Genomic DNA, 24,219 nt, shown 5'->3' on the forward strand with positions numbered 1-24,219 from the left:
GAGACACAAATGCCCTGGATGAAATGCTTACCATTGGCACTTCGAAACATAAGAACTAAACCACACAGTGAGACTGGATTATCGCCATATGAAATGTTATATGGTATGCCTTATTCTCAAGGGATGCCTCTAGGGAACAATGTAGTTGAGGGTCGTAGCATGCAGAAATATATAATTACTCTTGGAAGGAGATTGCAAGAGCTAAGAGAAATTGGAGTGATGGCTCAAACGCCACCTTTAGGATTTGCTATTCATAAGATACAACCAGGGGACAAGGTCTTAATAAAAACCTGGAGGGAAGAATCATTGAACCCCCGGTGGGAGGGACCGTACCTTGTTTTACCTGCACATCCAGAATAAAAGGACCAGTAAGTACCGAAACTTGGAGGGTTGAGTCCGCTCCTGGGGAACTGAAACTAAAGCTAGAGAAGAACTAATGTTCTGGCAGTGACGCTCTGCATGAATTAAGGACGCCAAATAAAGGGGACAAGCCTAAAGGGAGGAAAGGGAGAAGGCAAGACCGGGGCAGGACTCTCCACTGCGGTGTGTATGGTCTACCGAGGGAGGCAACCCCTATGGGTACTGACCGCCGAGTGAGAGGGCCTCGACCCGACTTCTCCCACGCTAAGGTCAGGTTGTCCCGAGAAAATAACATAAGAACCTTTTTTATAAACCCATATAAAATTGTGATTTGTTTTCCAGGAGCTGGATCACCCCGACAGGCTGAACTGAATGGTAACACAAGCCCCAATCGACCCTGAAAGCGGGCCCAACCCCTTGATTGAAGGCGTCTTGCCTATTATGATCTGTGAGGAATGTTTTAACAATTCGTGTCAATGGAGAGCTTGAAGGAAAATGTATTCGTATGTTCTTTCCTTGAAGTCTCTGATATCTGGGGGTTTCAGAACAACTGCTAACTGTTATGACTTCTGAATGGGACACTATGCAAGCCCCTGATATCTGGCCAGGAGATTAGGGAGAAGGGAAAAGCTGAAGGACGGCTAAAAGATAAAGCTTGCAGGGAACGCTGTGCAAGCTTTTGACATACAGCCAAGGAGTACAAAGAAGAAGGACAAGAAAAAAAAAAAGCCTGAGAGGAAGACTATGAGCCTTCATCATGAAAGACCCCCAGAGGGAGCACCAGAGACTGATACGCATGCTCCAGTAGGAGGGTTCAAATTCCGGAACTAATTATAATAACTCCGTTGTTTGTTTTTTTTTAGAAATAGTAATGAATATGTATTAGTCTAGGAGCATAAAAAATCAGCATCTTGATGTAACGGGTGTGCGACCAGGTGGAGCGGAGACTCCCGGCGCACCCAGCGCTGTTTGCTTACCTCTATTCTTTTAATAAATTGTAAACTTTGATTATAATCCTATTTTGGGACTGAGCTATTTATAACAACTTGGGGGCTCGTCCGGGATGGTTTTGGTTCCTGGATTTTAATCTAGGAGAGGCGCCCCCACCATTTGGTGGCTCCTGTCCGGAACCAATGCCATCTTGAACCTGAATAAAGGTAAGCAAAGATTTTGATTTTGTTATGAGCTCCCTTGCCGGCTGCAGCATTGTTTTTGCCCGTAATTCTGCGCGCGAAGATCTGAACGAAGACGACGGAGTCGTAAGCATTTAAGGCGTGTACCGTTCGGTTGGGTGGGATTCGGTTGCCTGTGTGTGTGTAAGAGTGTGACTGAGACGGAACGTAGTTCCGAAGCGAGTGCGGAGGTCTTCTAACCGATAAGCAAATACTGGGACGTTTGCATGCACAAACACATTGGGGTACAAAGGTGTTAAGTGATCATTTACTAAAACAATTTGGTTGCATTGTTTGTTTTTGAAATAGCAAAGCAAATTACACCACGTTGCTTAACTTGTCAGAAGATAAATAAGAAAGTGTTTTGACAAGCAGCCGCGGGAGGGAGAAAAACAGCTTATAGGCCTTTCGAGAGGGTACAAGTTGGTTTCACTGAATTGCCCCAGGTAGGGAGGATAAGATATCTATTGGTAATAGTAGATCACTTAACGCAATGGGTAGAAGCTTATCCCGTAGCAGGAGCTACGGCACAAATGGTGGCAAAAATTCTATTAGAACACCTGATACCTAAATACGGGATAATCCAGTACATTGATTCTGCTCAGGGCACACACTTTGCTTCTAAAATAATAAGATTATTCTGTCAATCATTAGGTATTCAGTGGGAATATTCTAAGTGGTATTGGAATATTCTAAGTGGTATTCTTTATCTGCTAGATTATTTCCTCCGGTGTGGTAATCTAATTAGGTATTCAGTGGGAAAATTCTAAGGAGAATCTCCATCCTTTACTGGATGCGGGGGGGGAAACCTTGTTACAAAAGATGAGGAAAAGGCGGAGGTGCTTATGCCTTCTTTGCCTGTCTTTAGCGGCAGTACCGGTTGTTCTCTGGCTACCCGGTACCCTGAGCTGGCAGAAGGGGATGGGGAGCTGAATGTGGCCCTCACTATCCACGAAGAAATGGTTGGTGACCTGGTATGGCACTTGGATGTGCGCAAGTCGATGGGGCCGGATGGGATCCACCCGAGGGTACTGAGAGAACTGGCAGAGGAGCTGGCCAAGCCGCTTACCATCATTTATCAACAGTCCTGGCTATCGGGGGAGGTCCCAGTTGACTGGCGGCTAGCAAATGTGACGCCCATCTACAAGAAGGGCCGTAGGGCAGACCCGGGGAACTATAGGCCTGTCAGTTTGACCTCAGTGCCAGGGAAGCTCATGGAGCAGATTATCTCGAGAGTCATCACGCGGCACTTGCAGGGCAAGCAGGCGATCAGGCCCAGTCAGCATGGGTTTATGAAAGGCAGGTCCTGCTTGACGAGCCTGATCTCCTTCTATGACAAAGTGACGCGCTTGGTGGATGAGGGAAAGGCTGTGGATGTGGTCTACCTTGACTTCAGCAAGGCTTTTGACACCGTTTCCCACAGCATTCTCCTCAGGAAACTGGCTGCTCTTGGCTTGGACTGGCGCACGCTTCGTTGGGTTAGAAACTGGCTGGATAGCCGGGCCCAAAGAGTCGTGGTAACTGGAGTCAAATCCAGTTGGAGGCCGGTTACTAGTGGCGTTCCCCAGGGCTCGGTGCTGGGGCCGGTCCTCTTTAATATCTTCATCGATGATCTGGATGAGGGCATTGAGGGTACCCTCAGTAAGTTTGCAGATGACACCAAGTTAGGTGCGTGTGTCGATCTGCTCGAGGGTAGGAAGGCTCTGCAGGAGGATCTGGATAGGCTGGACCGATGGGCTGAGGTCAACTGCATGAAGTTCAACAAGGCCAAGTGCCGGGTCCTGCACCTGGGGCGCAATAACCCCAAGCAGAGCTACAGGCTGGGAGAGGAATGGTTGGAAAGCTGCCAGGCGGAGAAGGACCTGGGAGTATTGGTTGATAGTCGGCTGAATATGAGCCAGCAGTGTGCTCAGGTGGCCGAGAAGGCCAACGGCATCCTGGCTTGTATAAGAAGCAGTGTGGCCAGCAGGGCTAGGGAAGTGATCGTCCCCCTGTACTCGGCTCTGGTGAGGCCGCACCTCGAGTACTGTGTTCGGTTTTGGGCCCCTCGCTCCAAGAAGGACATGGAGGTGCTTGAGCGAGTCCACAGAAGGGCGATGAAGCTGGTGAGGGGTCTGGAGAACAAGTCCTACGAGGAGCGGCTGAGGGAGCTGGGCTTGTTCAGCCTGGAGAAGAGGAGGCTCAGGGGCGACCTTATCGCTCTCTACAGGTACCTTAAAGGAGGCTGTAGCGAGGTGGGGGTTGGTCTGTTCTCCCACGTGCCTGGTGACAGGACGAGGAGGGGGAATGGGCTAAAGTTGCGCCAGGGGAGTTTTAGGTTGGATGTTAGGAAGAACTTCTTTACCGAAAGGGTTGTTAGACATTGGAACAGGCTGCCCAGGGAAGTGGTGGAGTCACCATCCCTGGAAGTCTTTAAAAGATGTTTAGATGTAGAGCTTAGGGATATGGTTTAGAGGGGACTGTTAGCGTTAGGTCAGAGGTTGGACTCGATGATCTTGAGGTCTCTTCCAACCTAGAAATTCTGTGATTCTGTGAATATCATACTCCATGGCACCCACAAAGCTCAGGGAAAGTAGAAAGATTGAATCAAACAACAAAAAAAAAAACAACAATTGGCTAAATCAATGATCGAGACACAAATGCCCTGGATGAAATGCTTACCATTGGCACTTCGAAACATAAGAACTAAACCACACAGTGAGACTGGATTATCGCCATATGAAATGTTATATGGTATGCCTTATTCATAGGGAATGCCTCTGGGAAACAATGTAGTTGAGGATCGTAGTATCCAGAAATACATAATTACTGTTGGGAAAAGATTGCAAGAGCTAAGAGAAATTGGAGTGATGGCTCAGACACCACCTTTAGGATTTGCTATTCATAAGATACAACCAGGGGACAAGGTCTTAATAAAAACCTGGAGAGAAGAATCATTGCACCCCCGGTGGGAGGGACCGTACCTTGTTTCACTTACCACTGAAACAGCTGTGAGAACAGCAGAAAGGGGTTGGACCCATGCATCCAGAGTAAAAGGACCAATAAATACCAAAACTTGGAGGGTTGAGTCCGCTCCTGGGGAACTGAAATTAAAGCTAAAAAAGAACTAATGTTCTGGCAATAAGGCTCTGCATAAACTAAGGATGCCAGAAGAAGGGGACAAGCCTGAAGGGAAGAAAGGGAGAAGGCAAGACCGGGGCAGGACTCTCCACTGCGGTGTGTATGGTCTACCGAGGGAGGCAACCCCTATGGGTATTGACCGCCGAGTGAGAGGGCCTCGACCGGACTTCTCCCGCACTAAAGCCAGGTTGTCCCAGGAAAAAGAAACAAACAAGCAAGCAAAGATATATGTATATAATAAATAAGCTTTTTTTTTTAACCTATTGTAATTAGTTTTCCAGGAGCTGGATCACCCTCAAAGGCTGAACAGTAACCCAAGCTCAAATAGATCCTGGAAGTGGGCCCAACCCCTTGATTGAAGGCATTTCTCACACCCCCACGATACCCCCTGGACGACGCAGAAGGATGTTATACTTCCTGGTACTATTTTTACAAGGGCAATTAAGCCATGGGAATAACTTTTTCATTCTGGGGGAGGAAGTGGCCAAGGCTTTTAACCTTAGCAATTGCTGGGTTTGTGGGGGACCAGGGGGAGCTGAAAGTTGGCCCTGGGTAGCTGGCCCGGTTGAACCTAAGGGGTGGGTTAGTAATTTGAGTGAAGTTCATAATGGTACACAATTCTGGAAAGGGGAAGAAGGCCCGTGGCAGTTGCACTCGTCAGAGAAAGGTATATACTGTTTAAACAGAACAGGAACAGTAAAGGTGGGAAAAAGCATTTGTAAATGGGCTCTATCTCCTGGATATGAATGTACTGATCCTGAATGTGGACCTAGAAACTGTACAGCAAGTAAAGGGAAATGGAATGCTACGCATGTCCAGCTGAAAAACGGGATTTGGCTGAAATGCTCATATAAGACGTTTTTTGGACCTGGATGTGAAGCCATGGCAAGAGCACAATCAAAGGGACAATTTGACGTTCAAATCCTGAGTTGTCAGCGTGATAACACCAGTAGGGAGCAGCATGTGGTAAAGAGTCTACCGCTGGAGGTGGCAAAATGAGAATGGGACACAAGTGTTCTTTAAACGTTTCTGGTCAGCTCGTAATATGACAAGTCGTGAAGGAGAACTTAGTCGTAATTGTGAGTGGGAATCTAGTGCGGGAGCTTGGAGGTGTATATATATGAGTACTAATGGGGCAAACATTGTAACAGGACCACTTGGTAATGAAAACACTTTGTATTTTCACGCCCCAAGGAATAAAAGAGAACGGGACGGTCCTTTTCCAAATGGGACGTGGGCTCATTATTGGGTGTGTGGCAAACAGGCCTATAAAAGGCTACCAAAGGACTGGTCAGGAATATGCTATGTGGGGTACATAAGACCCTTGTTCTTTTTATTGTCACAAATACAAGGAAATCACTTAGGAATAAAATTATATGATGATCTGAATAGAGAAAAACGATCTATTGATGCTTCCTTAGCCGGAGGTAGTGCTCAAAAACGGAGAGAAAATGAATGGCCCCCTGAAAGAATCATACAGTATTATGGACCGGCTACCCGGAACCCGAATGAGGTAATATCTGGAGCCCGAGAACCTCTTCATAATTTGAATCGAATAATTAGGTTGCAAGCTGTCCTCGAAATAATAAGCAATCAAACAGCGACAGCTTTGGATCTTTTAGCTGACCAGTCCGCCCAGATGAGGAATGCTATTTTTCAACATAGAATGGTTTTAGACTATTTACTAGCAGAAGGGGGGGGGGGGGGGGGGGTGTGGGAAACTAAATGATTCTAATTGTTGCTTACAAATTGACGGTAATGGGAAAGTGGTTAAACAGATAACAAAAGAAATTAGAAAATTGGCCCACGTCCCAGCACAAACTTGGAAGGGTATGGATTGGGATTTATTTTCTTGGCTGCCTGGTGGACCATGGGTTAGAAGGATGTTATTTTTATTTTTATGTGCTGTAATGATGTTATTATTCATACCTTGTATGATACCTTGCTTTACATTATTGATGCGCCGGATGATAAATAGTACATTTGTAAGGACTTCGTTAAAAAAGGAAGTCAATTATGATGCTTAAGAATTGGACCCTCTGAGAACGGACTGATGAACTCCAGTTATTAATGACAAAAGTTGAAAAAGAGACACGAATTGAGGATATTAAAAAGAAGATAAGGGATTGTGAGGAATGTTTTAACAATGTGTGTCAATAGAGAGCTTGAAGGAAAATGTATTCGTATGTTCTTTCCTTGAAGTCTCTGATACCTGGGGGTTTCAGAACAACTGCTAACTGTTATGACTTCTGAATGGGACACTATGCAAGCCCCTGATATCTTGATATCTGGCCAGGAGATTAGGGAGAAGGGAAAAGCTGAAGGACGGCTAAAAGACAAAGCTTGCAGGGAACGCTGTGCAAGCTTTTGACATACAGCCAAGGAGTGCAAAGAAGAAGGACAAGAAAAAAAAAGCCTGAGAGGAAGACTATGAGCCTTCATCATGAAAGACCCCCAGAGGGAGCACCAGAGACTGATAGGCATGCTCCAGTAGGAGGGTTCAGATTCCGGAACTAATCATAATAACTCCGTTGTTTTTTTTAGAAATAGTAATGAATACGTATTAGTCTAGGAGCATAAAAAAATCAGCATCTTGATGTAACGGGTGTGCGACTTGGTGGAGCGGAGAGGTTTGCTTACCTCTATTCTTTTAATAAATTGTAAACTTTGATTATAATCCTATTTTGGGACTGAGCTACTTATAACATGATCCAGCTACGTGGGCAGAAGACGGATCCTGGGGCTATAGGACCCCAATATATATGCTTAATAGAATAATTAGGTTAGAAGCTGTAATAGAAATAGTTGTAAATAAAACCAGAGATGCACTTGGATTAATTGCAAGGCAAAATACTAAGATGAGGACTGCTTTGTATCAAAATCGCTTAGCTTTGGATTATTTGCGCAAGAAGGAGAAGTCTGTGGAAAATTTAACCTTAGTAATTGCTGTTTTATAGATTGGTGATGAAGGTGTTTCTTCCTAGTAGCTGGTAGAATGCTATGTTTTGGCTTAGGATGAGAAGAGTGCTGATAACATGCTGATGTTTTAATTGTTGCAGAGCAGTGCTTAGGCCAAGCCAAGGGCGTTTCAGCTTCTCACTCTGTCCTGCCAGCGAGCAGGCTGGGGGTGCAGCAAGAGCTGGGAGGAGGGCCGGACTGCTCGGGGTTAGGCTGGGCATCGGACAGCGGGTGGTGAGCAATTGCATTGTGCATCACTTGTTTCATACACGTTATTATTAGTAATACTATTATCATAACGATTGTCTTTATTGTTATTGTTATTATTTATCTGTCTTTATCTCAACTCACCGGCTTCGCTTTCCCGTTTCTCTCCCCATCCCAGAGAGGGAGGGGAGAGGGTGAGCGAACGGCTGTGTGGTGTTTAGCTGCCGGCCGGGTTAAACCACAACAGAAGGAAAAGCTGTAAATGAACTTGTAAAAGAAACGAAGAAAATTGCACATGCCCCAGTTCAAACTCGCAATGGAATCGAGCTAGGAGGATTATCGGGGGGGGGGGGGGGGCTTTATGGGTGTTGATTGGCTTACTAAAAGTGGGATGGTTGTACTGGGGGGATATGTGGAGGATTTTAATAATTCCATGTTTTACCAGACCAATACACTCGGTTATACAAGGAATGCAAATACCTGCGGTACCTGTTGTGGGAATAGAAATGTTGTTTTTGCAGAGTTCCGTTGTTTAGAGGGAAGGAACGTGGTACTGAGATATGCTTGCAGTGATAAGAAAGCTTAGCAGGCGACCTCGTAAAATGCAGACAACCGGACTCCTTAGGACAATTAGGTGAAAATGGCGGTGTCAAGTCAGATAAGTGAAGAAACATTACCACATCAGATAGGTTGTGAACCTGGATTACCCCCTCAGTGGGGAAACAGGGGAGGGTCCTGTCATCAAAAAGCGTATAAACTGTGTTTTGGAACTAGTAGGCGCGCTCTCCTGCTTGTGGGGCGCCCGCCATTGCAATCAATCGCGAGTAAATTACTACTTCGCTGAGATCCTCGCCTGAGCCTAAGCTATCGGCTACGGAGCGTTTCTCACCCTCCCTTCCAACCCAAGCCACGCTCTGATTCTATGAGCGGAGCGCCTGTTCTGTGGAGCTCGTTTCCCAGCCGTGCAGGGCCCAGATTCCCTCCGCGGAGCCGCCCAGCCCGTTTTCGGGCGCCCACTTCCTCCCTCCCGGTCGGCTCCCTCCGCGCCCCGAGGGCACGCGACCTCCCTGAGCGCCGATAAGCACCGGGTCGACGGGAGCGGAGCCGCCGAGAGGGCGGGGACAAGGGAAGAGGGCAGGCGAGGCAGCCAATCGAGGCGCGGGGGCGGTCGGCGGCGATCTGTCGGCCCAATGAGCGCCGCGGAGGGCCGGGCCGAGTGCGGGAAGTGAGGGGGCGTTGTACCGAGCGGGCGCCGTCATGGCCGACGGGATTGTTAGGGCGCAGGCCGCCTGGCCCGGTGGCGGCGCTGCCGCTGCTTTCGGAGAGGTCGCCTGCAAGGGCAAGGAGGTCCCCGCCAACGTTCTCCGTGAGGATGAGCGGTCGTGGACGAGGAGGTAGCCGCGGCGTTGTTGTGCGAGTCTTTCCTTCCTTTCCCTCGGCCGCTCGCAGGCCCTCTGAAACGAGGGCCCGTCGCGGGTCCCGGGAGTGCGGCAGGGCGGGTGGTGGCCTTGCTGCGGGAGGGAGGGAGGGAGGGACGGTCGGTCGGTCGGTCGGGGTCTCTCCGGCTCGTGGCGCTCTCTACTGCAGCGCCTCTAAAACGCCGCGCTTCTTCGGTGCCTGCCCCCGGGGTGCCACGGCGCGTACTGGGTCGCCGGCGCAGTCGGTCTCCTTGGGGGTTCGGACTGTATGCATATAGGCAGTGAGCATCGCAGTAGTGACCGTAATCAGTCGTTTCTGCGCTGGTGATAGCGTTGCAGAGACGCCCCGGCTCGGCTGTGCTAGGCTTTGGTTATGGCACCACCCCCACCGCGCACACGAGCGCACGCTCTCTCCAAAGTGGCTTGTGAAAGGGAAGAATTGCAGCTTTTCCTAGCTTTCTTAAACGCCTAGAAACCAGTCAATCCCGCAGGCTGCGAGAGCTTCCCAGCTCTCATTTCCGTGCTGGAGGTGGGCCGTGATAAGAGCATGCTGGCAAGGTTCACTGATGCTGGTGCGCCGCAACGTGCTAGGAGCTAAGTGAGCAGCTGCGGAGAGTTATGAAAAAGTTGCAGATGTTATCTGCAAGGTGCTAACTTTAAGTTAGTGTCCAGCCTAACCGTTGTTGCTGTTCTTAAATTTGAAATGCTAAAGATAGGACAGTTAGGGATTTCCTCTGCTTCTGACGGCAGGGTTTATCTGCAGCGTGGAAAACAGGCCCTTAGTGAAAGGGGCTGCGTTGCCCGCTCTGCGTGCTGACTCGTAGAATGGTTAGGCTTGGAAGGCACCCTTAAAGATCATCTAGCCCAACCCGCCTGCCGCGGTCAGGGACGTGTTTCACTAGATCGGGTTGCTCAAAGCGTTGACGCGTTGCTTGGAACAGCGCTTTCTTAATAGGTCTCGGTAATGTTGCAGCTGCCGCCCGTTTGGAGTACTGGAAGCGTTCAACTGCTCTCCGGAAACCGTGCTTGCGGTAGCGCCCTGCCTTTACCAAAGGGCGCGTTTCCTGTCTCCTTCGTGTTGAAGGCTGCGCGAGAAGTCTGTGTGTGTGTGTGTGTGTGTGTGTGTGTGTGTGTGCGCGCGTGCGCGCATCTGTTTTGACTCGGCCGTACTGGCTGCAGCAACGTATGTAACCTGAACGCTGTGCTTGATTGGAGAACCAGGCCGTTAACTTGAGTCTGATGAGTGACTTGAGAGCAGACAACCTACTCTGACCGCTCTTAGTGCGACACGTTTCCTGGAGGACGAATTAGTTGCAGTTTCTCGCTTGGTCTTAACTTGAGGCGGGGGGAGGGGGCGGGGGGCTTAGAACCACTTCTGGAGCGTAGTTGGCTCTAGCGAATGGTCTTGAATTTGCTTAGCTCACTGTACCGAAGGCCTGTTTCACGGTTGAGCGATGTTATAGGGAGGAGCGTGAGGAAGGCTTATAATTCTCGATTGTCGTGCAGTGAAAGGCGATGGTGAGTAAGAAGTACAAAGCATCTGTGGAATCGAGTCTTATCGGCGGTGTTTCAGTCGCATCTAAAACACATAAAAATAGCGGAAGTCGCTAACCTGAAGTACTCGGCTGTCTCGCTGCCCCCGTCACCTTGCGCGCTGGATCCTGCTTCTGGTGCCGTATGCAGTTTCTGTCTGCTGGTGATTTGGGGAGTTCCCTCGCAATTAGTTGCGAGTTGATGGTTTCCTACAGGTCGGTGGTATTCGTGTTTCGAAGGTGATGCCTTGGCCTCGGTCTGGAGGTGTCTGACGTCGGGCCGGCCGTAACGGGCTAATTTGGAACGTTCCTTCCCCTGAGTAGGTGGCGTTCTCGAGGACGGAGAGTTAATACGGCCTCAGCCGGATTACTCCAGGTTCTTTGAAGATGCCTTCCTGCTTCTGGCCGAGGCAATATTTGGACGTAACCGAAGGACGGTTAGCCATTGTTTGCCGCTTGTGTGTCTTGTGCGTAGAAGGTAGAGAACTTTGCCTATTCAAAGCTCGCTTAAGAAGAATGGCTGTTTTGTCGTGCGCGTTTGGGGCGCCTGATAATCTGCTTCGGTAGGGCGAGTTCAGTGGGGCATAGTGATTTGCTTAAGCTGTTGCCTTTCTCTGAAGCCGACTACGTTTTAACTGTTTACTCTTCCTCCAGTGCCTTGCGTTCCGTGATAGTTCGCCTCAGGCTCCAGTGTTTTTTCCTAGTCCTTCCTGAGAAGGTAGTTGTCCGGTTATGTGAAGCAGAAGATTCTGGCGGACCCGTGAGTACTGTGGGAGCTTTCTGTTCGCTAGGCTGGCTGTACCTGTAACTGGTTTGTAACTTCCTAGACTCTTTCCCGTCCCCTCTTTTCCTCTGGATGTTGCAGAGGGGCGCACAGTAGGCTATTTGGGGTTGTCCGATGCTGTAGTCTTTCGCCTCTAGCTTGTAATGGAGCTGAGCTTTTTGACTGAGAGCAGTGATATAAAGCGATGCTCGTCTCCAGCTACGCGCTTGCAGTGCAAAAAGCAGCGTTGTTCCGACGTGCGGTCTGATGCCCGTTTTCACGCTTTCCGGACAGCGGGGGTGGTGCCTTGACTATGCAGAAGAGGGCTTGGGGTTTGGTCAGGTCAGAGGCGAGGAAAGGGAAAGCTGGTTGAGCGGCGCTTGGGTGTTTGTTTCGCTGTTAGCTATGCAAGTCAAGTTCCAAGGCTCTGTGAGCTCACGCAAGAGAAAAGGCACCGTGAAGCTTTTATTTTCCGCCAGAGCGGCTTACGTTGCCCGAAGCTATGACGGGGGCTTTAAGCCCCGAGACAAATTCAGCTTCTGTGACTGTTTTGTAGTCTGTTACTGTCTAGAGGGTAATTCAAAGAGCAGCGGTTGAATTGTGAAGGATTAGCTAACCGTGTTCTGTGGGTGGTTCTCTGCTCGCGTTCATTCTGTGCATCGTGGCGCAGCACGTTAGGTGACGTTATTTCCTTTTTCCAGCTTCTTGGGCGTTTCGTGGTTGTTGGCAAGAAGTGTGCTGCTAACCTGGACCTGACCAATGGATTCCGGATGGCTGTGAATGCCCACCCTCGGGCCCTTCAGACTATTGCCGCCGAATAGGTTTCATATGTTGCCCATCAGTCTAGCCCCTGTTGATGTTTGATTTATTATTTTTTTTGGACGGCTGTCTATGGAGGGTAAGAAAGAGCTTTGAGCAGCGTTTGCACAATAAAGATGGAGCATGGGGATATCACCTCTGTCTTGCGTGTCTTACCGATGGAAATAGTTCCGCAAGTTAAAACGGCGTCTCCCTGGAGCGCACGTGTGTAGAATGTTTTGGTCCGTTGACAGTGTCGTGTAGGTGGTGGTTTGCCCATTCATTTGGAACGCGAAGCTAGAAGCGCTCGGCGGTCCTGTGGGTCTCCGTCTTCCTAAGACGATCTAGGATGTGCTGTGTGTTTGAGGCCTTGCTATCTTCCCCCTGCTCCCAAATAAAAGGGCACGCTTTTATTGCGAAATAGCCGTGTTGAGGACTGGCAGATGTAGAACCAGAGAAGAATAAGGTTGGAAGAAAGCTTCCAGGCATTGTCTGTTGTCTGCCCCTGTCCCGAGGAGGAGGCAGAACAAGCTCTACCGGGTGTGATTTCTGACAGGTGCTTGTCAGCCTGTTCTTGACTACCCTAGGAGTTTTGCTACCGCTTTCTTTTCAGTCCTCGTCGTGGCTTTCGCAACTTTGAGAAGGAATTCCTCCCACAGGATGTAGAAGGCTCTGGGATTCTTGAGTCGGCTTCTGATAAGTTCGAGACTCGGCTGCCGTTCTCTTTATTTTTTTTGTATTTATTTTTAGTGTCTTTTTTTTTTTTCCCTAAACGAAGTCCGTTGTTCAGTAACTAGAAGAAGGATTAGGTAAAGGCACCATAAGGCTTTTAAATGCGATCACCTCTCGTGCTTTGTTAGACCTCTGGCTTCGCTCTGCTCCTTGTTTAATCGCGATTACATTCAAGGCTTACTGGAGCGTGGGAACGTTAAAATGCTATTAAATACTCTTAGTGTTTGAAACTTGCTAAATGAGATGATTTTTGTGACTCCGTTCCTCATAAAGAAACTTGATTCGTTAGCAGGAGAAATGATCTTTGTTACTGGATCTGTTTGCGGGGTTAACGATTGCAGCTGTGAATGACTAAAGTCTTTTGAGGAAGCTGAATGATAAAAACCAAACCAAGAAACAGCCCTTGGTCTACTCGAAATAATATAGGATTTGCCGTTTGTGGGGTCACGTGAAAATAGTCGTGCAAGTCAACTAGTTTGGGGGGGAGGGGTGGGTGAAGGTGGAGATGCTGTTGCCCTTTCAGAGAAAGCTTCTTAAGTTGGCACTTGACCAACTGTTCTATTTCCGTATTTTCCCTTGGTCTCTTTCATTGATCTGTTTTGTTGACCTAGAAGAGCCGATGGAACTGCTCAAAGAAACGTGCTCAAGTGGACCTTGAGTAAGTATTTACATGTTCAACTGTTCCCCGGTCGGTCTAGCTAATGCTATCAGCGCTTGTATTCTTTTACAAAAGATGTTTAATTCCCGAGACAGGAGAGGAGGAAGACCACTGGTAATCTCTCTGCTTAAGAGGCACTGTTAGGCAACCGCAGAAGGCGAAGAAACTTGCCCCCGAGGCACCAATCTGACCCTTCTTTTAGCCTGTATGCTTTCAAAGAGCATATCATAGAAGCATAGATTGGGCAGGGTTGCCAACCACTAGAACAGGCTGCCCAGAGCTGCATCCAGCCTGGCCTTGAACGCCTCCAGGGATGGGGCATCCATGGCCTCCCTGGGCAACCCGTTCCAGTGCCTCACCACCCTCTGAGTGAAAAACTTTCTCCTAATATCTAACCTAAATCTCCCCTGTCTTAGTTTAAAACCACTCCCCCTTGTCCTATCGCTATCAACGCGTGTATTTTTACTCCTGTTTATACAGAATCACAGAATCGTAGGGGTTGGAAGGGACCTCAAGAGATCATCGGGTCCAACCCCCCTGCCAAAGCAGGTTCCCTAGAGCAGGCTGCCCAGGTAGGCGTCCAGACGGGCCTTGAACATCTCCAGAGAAGGAGACTCCACAACCTCCCTGGGCAGCCTGTTCCAGTGCTCCGTCACCCGCACCGTGAAGCTGTTCTTTCGCACGTTGGTGCGGAACTTCCTGTGGTGGCTTTACCGTGCTAGGCAGCTAAACACCACAGCCGCTCTCTCGCTCCCCCTCCTTAGATGAGGAGGGGAAGAAGTAAAGGAAAGAACAACTCACGGGTTGAGATGAGGATAATTGAATTAAAGGGAAAAAATAATAATCTTTCCTTGATAATAATAACGATTATTATTATTAACTAAACAATTTAACTAAAGGGGAAAAAAAGGGAAAGGGAAAAAAGGAAAAAAACAAAACGAATAAAGGCTACGTGGAAGTGCAGAGGAAAGAAATTACTCTCTACTTCCCACAAATGAGCGATGCTTGACCACGTCCTTGAAGCAGGGCCTCAACGCGCGTAGCCGGTGTTCGGGAGGAAGACCGACGTTTTCACAAGGAGAGCCCAGCCTTCCCCTCTTCTTCCTGTTTCCACCTTTTATTGCTGAGTGTGACATCGTACGGTATGGAATATCCCTTTGGTTGGTTGAAGTCAGCTGCCCTGGTGATGTTTGTCTTCTCGCTTTTTTGCCCACCCCCTAGGAGGGTTAGAGAGAGTCCTGATGCTGTGCCAGCGCTGCTCGGCAGTAGACGCAACACTGGTGTGATACCACTGCTGTTCTAGCTACAAGTGCAGAGCACAGCACTGTATGGGCTGCTGCAGGGAAAGTTAACATCCCAGCCAGACCCAGTACAGGCCGTTGCCCCTTGTCCTATCCCCACTAACCACTGCAAAGAGGGTGGCGAAATCCCACTGTCTCCCACGCTGAAGGTATTTGTAAACATTGATAAGATCTCCTCTCAGTCTTCTCTTCTCCAGGCTGAACAGACCCAGGTCTCTCAGTCTTTGCTCATAGGGAAGATGCTCCAGGCCCCGTATCATCTTTGTTGCCCTCCGCTGGACTCTTTCCAGGAGATCCTTGTCTTTTTTTGTACCGGGGAGCCCAGAACTGGACACAGTACTCCAGGTGAGGCCTGCCCAGGGCAGAGTAGAGGGGGAGGATCACCTCCCTTGACCTGCTGGCCACGCTCCTTTTAATGCACGCCAGGATCCCATTGGCCTTCTTGGCCACCAGGGCGCACTGCTGGCTCGTGGTCAACCTGTCGTCCACCAGGACCCGCAGGTCCTTCTCCGCAGAGCTCCTCTCCAGCAGGTCATCCCCCAGCCTGTACTGATACATGCGGTTGTTCCTTCCCAGGTGCAGGACTCTACACTTGCTCTTGTTAAACTTCATTTGGTTTCTTCCCGCCCAGCTCTCCAGCCCGCCCAGGTCTCGCTGAATGGCAGCACAGCCTTCTGGCGTGTCGGCCACTCCTCCCAGCTTTGTATCATGGGCGTACTTGTGGAAGGTGGACACTATTCCCTCATCAAGGTCGTCGATGAAGATGTTGAACAAGACCGGACCCGGCACCGACCCCTGGGGAACACCGCTAGTCACAGATCTCCAGCCGGACTCTGCGCCGCCGATCGCCACCCTCTGAGCTTGGCCAGTCAGCCAGTTCTCAACCCACCTTACCGTCCACTTGTCTATCCCACGCCTTCTCAGCTTTGCTAGCAGGGTGTCGTGGGAGACAGTGTCAAAAGCCTTGCTAAAGTCAAGGTAGATGACGTCCACTGCTCTCCCTCCATCAACCCAGCTGGTGATGCCATCATAGAAGGCTACGAGGTTGGTCGAGCACGATTTCCCCTTGGTGAATCCATGCTGACTACTCCTCATAACTTTCTTCTCTTCCAGTGGCTTGGAGATGGCATCCGGAACAAGCTGTTCCAACAGCTTTCCAGGGACAGAGGTGAGACTGACCTTTCCAAGAGCTCCACATCCTTCTTGTGCTGGGGGCCCCAGGCCTGCACGCAGTATTCCGGGTGGGGTCTCCCAAGAGCAGGGTAGAGGGGGAGAATCACCTCCCTCTCCCTGCTGGCCACCCCTTTTTTTAATGCAGCCCAGGACTTAGTTGGCCTTCCGGGCTGCAAGCGTGCGCTGCTGGCTCACGTCCAGCTTCTTGTCCGTCAGGACCCCCAAGTCCTTCTCCGCGGGGCTGCTCTCAAGTTCTTCTTCTCCCAGCCTATAGAGATACCTAGGATTGCCCCAGCCCAAGGTCAACGCCTTGCACTTATGGCATCCCTTCCCTCTATTGTATCGACTGCACCGCTCAGCTTGGTGTCATCCGCAAACTTGCGCGATTCCGTCGTCTGTGCCATTGCTAAGGATGTTGAAGAGCACCGGTCCCGAGCCCGACCCCTGAGGGACGCCACTTGTGACCGGCCTCCGCCCAGACATAGAGCCGTTGGCCACAACCCTTTGGCCGCGACCAGCCAACCAATTCTTTATCCACCCAACAGTCCATCCTTCAAATCCCTACCTCTGCAATTTAGAGAGAAGAATGTGGTGAGGGACCATATCAAAGGCTTTGCTCGGTCCAGGTAGCATATCCTATCCCAGGACTGGTTTCAGCCGTAAACAACAAACAGTTATGAAGAGAGATGTAGCTTTGTAAATGTTTTTGTTGCCTTGGGTGAATTGGTGTCTGGTCACGTTGATTGGCCCACGTGGTAGCTGGGAGATGGCCGACGGGGAGGACTGAGATGTTAAAGCTGCCTGTGGTTGCCTGCCCCCAGCCCCGTCCCCGTGGGCCATCCCGATGGCAGTAGCGCCCGCCTGGAAGCTCAAACTAAAGCGAGCGTATTCTGATGTCGTTACCCTCCAAGCCTGTCAGAGAGGCAGAAGCGCTGTGGCCTCCTCAGGCAGGAACTGCACGTGTGGGGACGGCCGCGTCCCTGCCGCCGTGTCGGGCCAGTTTGAGCTCTGCTCTCCGTGCGGCTGCAGGGCACCGCGGACCACGCTTGGGCAGCCTCGGGGGGCGCTGCCTAGTTTTCCAGAAGCTTCCTCCCCAGCTGAGCAGAAACCCAGTTGTGATGCGTCAGGGCTGAGCACAGGCTTTGTATTCCTTCCCGCCACCCCCTGCACGGGAGGTGCAGCTTTCCCCCTTGGAAACACCAGCGGTTGAAGTGGGGCTCTCGGGAAGGTTGTGGAGCAAGTTCTGAAAAGGTAAGATTGCCGGGTTTTAAGAATTGATCCGGTAACTCTGTGCACAGACCAAGGTAAGAAATGTTAAGTATTGCCTTGGGGGTCAGGTGAGACTCTGCGTGATGTGTGATTGAGACGTACTTTTGTACGAAGCGAGTGTGGAGTCCTGATCCGCGGTTCCGTGGCTCCGCGAGGGGCGCGGCCGGAGATGGACGAAGCGTGAGATAAGGGAGAGAAAGGAAGAGTCTCGGGAAATTTGGTGTACGGTAATCCTTGCACAGGGAAGTGCTTGGAAGTACACCAGGGAATCTGGTAAATTCATAGGTGTGTGGTAGCCCTTGCAGGGGGAAGTGCTTGGCAGTACACCCCCGTTTTCCAGAATCGGAACGTTAGTGTGAGGTACCCTGCAGGAGGGAAATTTCTGTAGCAGCACACTGACAAGGGCTAGGAAAAATGGGAAATATGAGTTCCAGGGGACAGGGAGATATCCCTGGGGGAGTGCCTGTTGCCGACGGAAGGAAGACCCAGACGCTCAATATGAGTGAACAGTGAACTTCAACTTTAATGGATAGCTCAGTCGTCTTTTATCTAGTTTGAACATAATCAACTCATACATATTGCAGAAACTAAGCTCAGGATTGGTTAACACTTCCCGGGCTTTTCAGTCTGGTCCTCCTTCTTTTGGCTATCTGTCCCGCCTTAGGGACTTTCCCGATGGCCCAAGGGCATCGTGTCCTTGAGCCTGATTGGCTCTCAGCCAGCTGCATACGTGCCAAGGCTCATGTGAGTTGAGTACGGTGCTTCACCAGCCCATTGTCTCCCAACTGCTCAACATCCACATGTCCTGCCTCACTTAACGATTCCTCCACAATTCCCCCGTTTTTATTTTGCAGCAACTATAATCAATATAACTATAAGTAGAAAACGAAGTTCCTCTTTGACGAAGAAAAAACCATCCACCCATGTTCCCAAAAACAGATTTAAACCAACCTTCAAACCAACTATCTTGTACTACAATTTTTTGCGTATGATCCCTTAACCATTTCAAACATAATCAACTCAACGAAAGGATCAGACGCAGAAGCGAGGAATAGGCAAAATGAACTTTGTCCGGTTTGATTTGCCCAAGTGACCCACATATTGGTTTGAGGATCGATTTTGCTTAGGATGGCACTATTACGTCCAACCGTCATTGTCAAAGATAATGCAACCAAAATCCCTTGTGCCGTTAGATCAGCCATGGTTGCTGTTATTCGTACTTGATGACTTTTTTTCAATGGCTGGTTTAACACATCGACTAGGAACCCAAGTTGGCCCTGTAGGGGAAGAGATACACACATAACCTCGCCCCATATAAATCACATCAGCAGGCCCCAGCCATTGTCCCGTTTTCATATCTCGGTACAGTACTCTCATAATACATTTATTATCGTTTTCAGACTTAATGACGTGTCGCGGGTGGTTCCTCATCATCTCCAAATACACACAAATGATTGAGAACAAATAAGGTTTTATCCACCCTCTCTCTAATATCTGTAATGTCTTTAAACTTTTCCAAATACTGCTTAACTGTTCCATTAGCTCTTTCTACTATAGCTTGACCAGTTGGTGAATGTGGAATACCAGTTATATGCTTAATGTCCCACAGTTCCATAAATCGCTTAAGTGGCCCACTAACATAGGCTGGACCATTATCTGTCTTTATGGTTTGTGGTACTCCCATTACTGCAAAACAACTGGCAAGATGACGTCGTACATCCCGAACTTTTTCCCCAAGCTGCGGTGTAGCCCAAATCATGTGACTGTAAGTGTCTATCGTTACATGCAGATATCTCAATCTGCCAAATGCTGGGCCATGAGTGACGTCCATTTGCCATACTTCGTTGGTTTTAATCCCTCTCGGGTTTGTTCCGATTCCGATTCCCACACCCAAATTGTAATGACTACACGTTGGGCAAGCTTTTACTATCGCCTGCGCATCAGCTCTAGACAGTTTGTAAGCCCGCGCAAGTCCTTTAGCGTTCTGGTGAAAAATAGCATGAGCCTCCCGAGCTCTGCAAAAGGGTGACAGTGGTGCTTCAGTAGCTGTTGCGGCGACTAGTCGGTCCGCTCGAGCGTTGCCTTCTCCCAGGCCTTCTTCCCACTGATGACTCCTTATGTGTATTACTGCGTGCGGTTCACTTCTTTGAGCTATGGCGATCTGTAGACTGATTATTAATTCTGACAGCCGTTCATTTTTTAAGTCTCTTAAGGCTGAGTCTTCTATACGATTTGCTATGCCTACTACATATAAGGAATCGGATACCACATTTAACGGAACATCTCTCCATTTTATAAATGCCCATACTACTGCAAGAAGTTCTAGTGTCTGTAATGAGTCTTTATCTTGGGCTTGTAAAATTTGATGTTTCCAACCATGCTCATCCTTCCAAGTCACTGCAGCAGTTCCAGAACGTTTTCCTGCGTCAGTGAAAACTGTCACTGCATTCTTAAGTGGGATAGACGATCGTTTTGGCTTAGTTATCCATCTCTGGTTTTCCATCCATGTCAGAGCAGTTGATTGTAACGTTTTTGCTACTATAGTAGCGCCATCCTGTAGTAGTGCAGCTTGTAACTCTTCAGAGTTTTGTATATACCATTCCAAATCGCCTGGCTTCATGGGTAACCAGATAATATTTGGAGGAACCCCATCCACTTGCAATATTCGATTCCTCCCCTTCTTTACTAATTCTGCTAATGTTGCAATTTTTTCTTGAATTGTTCGTCGAGGTTGTAACGGAGGAGCTATCCATTCTAATACCACAGTTTCTCCTCCCTTCTCCCCCGTTTTTATTTTTTGCTGTGTTATGGCACCCATCAGGCATTTTGAGCCACATAGAACGGTAAGATCGAGTGGCTTGTCAGATATACGTCGATGCGTGACACTCGTTGTGATCAAAGACGCGATTTGTTGTAGTATTTCTTGTTGTTTTTCTGATAGTGTCACTTTTGAAGCAGGATCAGTTCCTTTTAATAACGGCCGAAGGGGATTTAACAGTTCATTCGGAATCCCGACTACTGGCCTGATCCATTGTAAATCTCCCAGCAGTTTTTGAGCATCATTAAGAGTTTTGATATCCGATTGGATTGTAAGTTTTTGAGGCTGAATGGTGGAATCTATAATTTTCCAACCCAAAAACTTCCAGGGACTTGTCTCCTGAACCTTTTCCGGTGCAAGTACGAGTCCCATTTGTTTTAAGGTCAGTGTTAAGTCATTTTTCTGTTGTAGAGAAAACGGTTCCTTCTGGGCTAACAAAATATCATCCATGTAATGATAGATTATTGTCTCTGGCCATTTTCGTCGAATCGGTTGCAGAGCTGCGTCAACATAAAGCTGACATAACATAGGTGAATTACGCATTCCCTGGGGTAATACAGTCCATTCAAATCTTTGATCTGGACCTTCACGATTTATTGCCTTTAAACATACTGTGATTTTTTGTCGTGGTCTCTGCTGCATGCCAAGCGTTAATAACGCTATTTTTCCTGTGGAGCCAAATGCTCCGAGTCCTCGGTCCTTATTGACCATTGGTGGTAGAGATGCCGCAAGGTGTGGCAACGGAATTAATTGATCTATCTTTGTATTCCGCGGCACATGCATTGGAGGAAACATTGCAGAAACCATAATCTGTATTTCCCCACAATAGTCTCCATCTACAAGTCCAACCAATACCTGCAATCCATTCAAGGCAGCAGACGATCTTCCGATCAATAAAGCTCCCACAGGATCACCATTGACAACAACTGGTCCCATAACTCCTGTTCCTACCCTGGTGGGTTTAGAGTCCAATAGCGTTACATCTACTGCTGTTGCCAAATCCAAGCCGAGACTCCCTCTGGTGGCTGGTCGGAGGTAAACGGTGTCGTTCCGGCCGCTGTGGTAAATGCTGCTTTTTGTGTCGTCGCGGGGCGGTCCTTCCCGCTGCTCTGGCCGTTTCCCGACGCACCATACCGACAGATGACACCACACTGATCTCGTTTCCTATGTCCGGTGATCCCACAGCGAAAACAACGCGGTTGCAGTGAAGACCCTCGGCCAGTAGGACGGCCTCCGGGCATTTGCAAAGGAGCAAGGGCAGTGAGTACTTGATTCTGCGATTGCTGTGCAGTCTCTCTGAATACCTGTGCCTGTTCTTTCATGCTATTCCCTAGTTGTTTTATTACATCTACCAACATAGCCTGCGGACCCACGGGTACCTGAGCCATCCTTTCTAAACCCTCCTCAATTGTCCAAGTTCCCGGTAACGTAGCTAATATACTACGAGTTGAAGGGTTGCAGTTTTGAATTGCACACTGCTTTAGAATAGTGCCCTTTAGATAATCAGGTACCCCAGCCGCTTGTATTGCGTTTGCTACTCGATCAATAAACAACCCAAATGGTTCCTCCCTTCCTTGCTTGATGCCCATATAGGATGGTATCCCCCCTGGCTCTCTAATTTGGTCCAAGGCTCTTCGAGCCAATCTCATTGATTCTTTAGCTTTGTCTGGACCCAGCAACGCTTGTGTCTCTAATCTATAATATGGTCCGAGTCCCATCAATTCCTCCAACGTGACACCATACAACGGATCTCCAGGTGCCCTTATCACAGCTACTGCCTCTTGACAAACACTTTGCCGATGCGCATTAAAAAGAAGCTGTTGGTGTTGTGTTAGGATCAGCTTCATTATGCCACGTATGTCCCCGGGGAGCAATATATTAGTTCCCCAAATATAATCTAACATTTGCCGAGTAGGTTCCCCCTTTAAACCAGAATCATTTACTGTAGATCGTAATTGAGTTAGTAGTTTCCAGTATAAATTTGTCATATTAATGGTCACATTCCCCTGTGCATCTGGTGGCGAGTATACTACCGGAAAAGCTTGTGTTAACTGTGCTGCCGTTTCATAATTCCCTTCACGCAGTGCCTCATTTGCTATTCGCCTTCATCGCTCCTTTCCAAGGCCAATAGGGCCTGGGTCAAAAGGCACGTTCAGGTCAACAGGGGGCGTAACAGCAAAGGCCTTCGATGGCTGCAGACCTTCTCTTCCCTGCGCCCCCGTTGTGAAGGGATTTATATTTGATAGAAATGAGTTAGCACTGGTCCTTTCACTTGCTCCTTTCTCACTTTCTATTGGAGCAGTTGGAGCTGTTGGTAGTGAGAGCTCCTCCTCTGCTACAGAGGACATTGTCACAGGCACCCCCGAAATTCCCGAGGCCCCCTGTGTAATAGTAAAAGTTCTAACGGAAGGTGGCAACGGGCAATCTATTCCTTCCATATTTATTTGCTGTGGATTAACATTATTAACCCTTCTTGGTGGTCCTAACCACTCTGTTGCAGCAGCGGCAACTCTTTGCTCATCTTTATGTGTGGCTAATGCATTAGCCACTGCTCTCCATGGCCTCATCAAATCTCCCAGTAAACTTAACATCGTTCCTAACATCATCAAACAATTTATTTCCAAATTTACGCCACTCTGTTTGTTCAAAAAACTGTATCAGGATTTGTAAAACAACCCTTAGCTAGCCCATATACTAATAACCCTGGCAAATCTTTTTCTACAATCTATATCTAAAATGCTCCGCTTTTCTAAAAAGCATTTGAGCAAATAATACGCCGCTTATCTTTTCATACCTTTATATACGTCGATTGCAGCCTTTGCAAAGACCTCGGCGGCGCTTTTCCGGCGGGACCCTAAATAGGCTCATCCCGGGTGCGGGGACTCCCTTCCACCTTCCGAGCTGCAGATCTCGGCGACGCGCGACCGGCGGGATCCACTCCCGGGTGCGGGGGACTCCACGTCCTTTTCACCTTCCCGGCGCGGGTGCAGGGATTCTTGTCCTTTTCACCTCCTGGGCTGCGTTGCAGGACCGGCTTCTCCTTTATTCCGTCCAACCGTGGCCCTGGATCGCTGCCAGCAGTGTCCAAATCCCGTTCAGACCGGTCCCTGTTCGGGCGCCAATTTGTTGCCGACGGAAGGAAGACCCAGACGCTCAATATGAGTGAACAGTGAACTTCAACTTTAATGGATAGCTCAGTCGTCTTTTATCTAGTTTGAACATAATCAACTCATACATATTGCAGAAACTAAGCTCAGGATTGGTTAACACTTCCCGGGCTTTTCAGTCTGGTCCTCCTTCTTTTGGCTACCTGTCCCGCCTTAGGGACTTTCCCGATGGCCCAAGGGCATCGTGTCCTTGAGCCTGATTGGCTCTCAGCCAGCTGCATACGTGCCAAGGCTCATGTGAGTTGAGTACGGTGCTTCACCAGCCCATTGTCTCCCAACTGCTCAACATTCACATGTCCTGCCTCACTTAACGATTCCTCCACAAGTGCCTACCAACAGTTCTTCCTGAAGAATGATAAGAAATTGGAAACATAATCCCAAAATTAGAGGAGATTGTAAAAGAAAAAAAAATAAAATTAAATATTGTGTATCAGTCTGGACAAAAGAACCAATTAAGGAAACAGCAGTGTTTTGGCCAAAATAGGGGTCTGATGAAAATTCAGGCTTTACATTTATGTGTAAACAATAAGCTTCCTTTTTCGGAGAAGGAGCCAAGTTATGCTCCCTATAATCCTAATACTGTACCCGTGGCAGCAGCAGTCACTCCAGGAAGGGAGACAGGGACTGTAGTTAACACTGTCCCTAAAGAAGGATCGTGCTCTAGGCTCTGTCAAGAATTAGAACAAGGTAGAAGATATGTTGAGAATTTTGCCTTCCCTGGTACTAACAGTACTAACACTAACCGTGTATCCTCTTAGGTGAACTACCCCCCG

The sequence above is a fragment of the Anas platyrhynchos genome, chromosome W (genome assembly GCF_047663525.1).
Source record: "Anas platyrhynchos isolate ZD024472 breed Pekin duck chromosome W, IASCAAS_PekinDuck_T2T, whole genome shotgun sequence".
Taxonomy (NCBI): Eukaryota; Metazoa; Chordata; class Aves; order Anseriformes; family Anatidae; genus Anas; species Anas platyrhynchos.